Source organism: Pantherophis guttatus, chromosome 3, assembly GCF_059756535.1.
Source record: "Pantherophis guttatus breed Tessera chromosome 3, ASM5975653v1, whole genome shotgun sequence".
Lineage (NCBI taxonomy): Eukaryota > Metazoa > Chordata > Lepidosauria > Squamata > Colubridae > Pantherophis > Pantherophis guttatus.
This window is the reverse complement of record NC_142065.1, coordinates 203,119,541-203,122,362: the sequence shown is the minus strand read 5'-3', so window position 1 is coordinate 203,122,362 and position 2,822 is coordinate 203,119,541. Positions and strand designations below refer to the sequence as shown.

The window sequence follows — 2,822 nt, the reverse complement described above, 5'->3', positions numbered from 1 at the left end:
TAGATAGATAGATAGATAGGCAGGCAGGCAGGCAGGCAGACAGACAGATGGGTAGATGGATAGATGGATAGATGGATAGATGGATAGATGGATAGATGGATAGATATAGATATAGATTAGATATATATAGATATATAGATAAAGAAAGAAAGATAGATAGATAGATAGATAGAGCTATAGATTAGATATATATAGGAATATAGATAAAAATAGATAGCTAGATAGCTAGATAGCTAGCTAGCTAGATAGATAGTAAAGATAAAGGTAAAGGTTCCCCTCGCACATATGTGCTAGTCGTTCTCTGTTTCAAAGCTGAAGAGCCAGCGCTGTCCGAAGACGTCTCCGTGGTCATGTGGTCGGCATGACTAGAAGCCAAAGGTGCACGGAATGCTGTTACCTTCCCACCAAAGGCGGTCCCTGTTTTTCTACTTGCATTTTTTATGTGCTTTCGAACTGCTAAGTTGGCAGAAGCTGGGACAAGTAATGGGAGCTCACCCCATTACGCAGCACTAGGGATCCGAACCGCTGAACTGCCGACCTTTTGATCGACAAGCTCAGCATCTTAGCTACTGAGCCACTGCATCCCTTAGATATATAGATATTTATATCAATCCAAAATAAAACGGACTGGAAACATCACAGAAAACACATTGCTTTGTCCTTTATTTAATATTGGGGAAATGCAGTTTGTCGGATAATGATATTATTGTTGACTCTCTGTATGTCAGAGAGAGGGGACACAAACAGAGACACACAGACACACTGAATTTCAAAAAAAATCTGGTAAATAATAAAAAAAAATATAGATGAAAAAGGGGAAGAGCCCATTTGCAAAACAGCCACTAATGAGATGTTTAGACAGCTGGTTTAGAGGGGAGAAAAAGCTGGGAAGAAAAAAAAAGAAAAGAAAAGCTTACACATTCAGGATAGCAAGCTAACTTATTGGACGGCATGTTGTCCTCCCCGCAAGCCTTTTTAAATCGTGTGTTTATAATTTCAGATGTGCTGAAAATGATGAAGAGGAGCTTAAGCTGTTGACAGGTGTCCTTTGAGACTTCTAACTTCGCTTGCTCATTTGAAGGAGGAAGGGAAGACGTCTCAGGCTGAGTTGCTATGAGCGTTTTCTTCACATGGACACGTTCATCTGCATTTCTCATCCTTGAGTCAGCAGAAAAGTTTGCTGGCGTAAACTAAACGGGCCCCGATGGCTAAACTCTGTCCTGCCTCAGGAGGCCAAACCTTAGAATCTGAATGTGGGAAAAGGGAAGGGAAGTCATTGGAGGATTTCTTCTGGCTTGGTTTGCAGGACAAACATCACATAACCTGAATGGGACTAGAAGGATGGGAATTTGGCCTGAAAAGGCAAATCTCATTGGTTATCCTTTAATCCGGGAGTCTCCAAACTTGGCAACTTTTAAGACTTGTGGACTTCAATACCCAGAATTCCTCAGTTCAACTAGCCTGCACAGGCACTACTAAGGGGCACAGGAGCGGTCCAGAGGTGGGTTTCAGCAGGTTCTGACCAGTTCGGGAGAACCGGTAGCGGAAATTTTGAATAGTTCTGGAGAACCGGTAGTAAAAATTCTGACTGGCCCCGCCCCCATCTATTCTCTGCCTCCCGAGTCCCAGCTGATCAGGAGGAAATGGGGATTTTGCAGTATCCTTCCCCTGGACTGGAGTGGGAATGGAGATTTTACAGTATCCTTCCCCTGCCACGCCCACCAAGCCACGCCCACCAAGCCACACCCACAGAACCGGTAATAAAAAAAATTGAAACCCACCAGTGCAGCATCCAAATCCAGACCTCAAATGGGGAGATTTTCTCTGTCTTCTGATGACATTTCTTCTTTGATCCTTAATGATTTGATTCCTTCACATCTAACTCCTGGAAAAAAAATATTCTGGAAAGATTCCTGGCTTTTATCGTTTCTACACACGAGCCTTCTCTAGATTATGGCAACTTCAGCTTAGTCTCACATCCTCACCCAGTCCAGTGTCACATTCTCACATTGCCCTTTAATTCTGCTATTGGAGAAGCAGTCTGATAAGTATCTTCAAAGTGAGCTTGGTAGCCATGTTTTTTTCATACTGCCTTTGGACACAGGTTCAGCCCTATTTGGAATAATGCTACTTCAGAATAGTATTTGTTTAGACCTCATTTATACATGGAGAAGAAAATGGGGTCACTATTACAAGAGGAAGAGAGAAATCTCCCAATTCACCTTGTAACTCTACTGTCATCACTGGAGCAGCTCAGTGTTGGGTTTCAAAAATATTTACTACTGGTTCTGTTGGTGTGGCTTGGTGGGCGTGGCATGGCTTGGTGGGCGTGGCTTGGTGGGCATGGCAGGGGAAGGTTACTGCAAAATCCCCATTTCCTCCCGATCAGCTGAGACTCAGGAGGCAGAGAATAGATGGGAGCGGGGCCAGTCAGAGGTGGTATTTACCGGTTCTCCGAACTACTCAAAATTTCTGCTACCGGTTCTCCAGAACTGGTCAGAACCTGCTGAAACCCACCTCTGGAGCAGCTGCATTAGAAAGCAGCCCCAGTCATAAGCAGTCTTAATAATGTAGATTAGTCATTAGTCATGAAGCTACCAGTTTCCATGACTTGGATATGTTATTTATTAGATTTTTATTCTACTTTTATTACTTTATAAGTAAGTCAAAGGGGTGAACATAGCCAATACTTCTTCCTCCTCCTCCTCTTTTCCCCACAGCAACAAATTTGTGTAGTTGGGTTGAGAGAGAGTGACTGGCTCACAGTGACCCAGCCAGCTTTCATGCCCTAAGGCTGGATTAGAACTCACAGTCTCCTGGTG

General features: G+C 43.6%; 1 long non-coding RNA gene across 1 annotated transcript; it reads right to left on the bottom strand.

Moving 5' to 3' along the window:
- Nucleotides 1–646: 646 nt before the first annotated feature.
- On the bottom strand, nucleotides 647–2,265 carry LOC148114961 (uncharacterized). The gene is made up of 2 exons (XR_015732925.1): nucleotides 1,782–2,265; nucleotides 647–1,247 (listed from the first exon to the last, which is right to left on the bottom strand). It is a non-coding gene; the product is annotated as an uncharacterized LOC148114961 (long non-coding RNA).
- Between the last annotated feature and the right edge of the window lie 557 nt (nucleotides 2,266–2,822).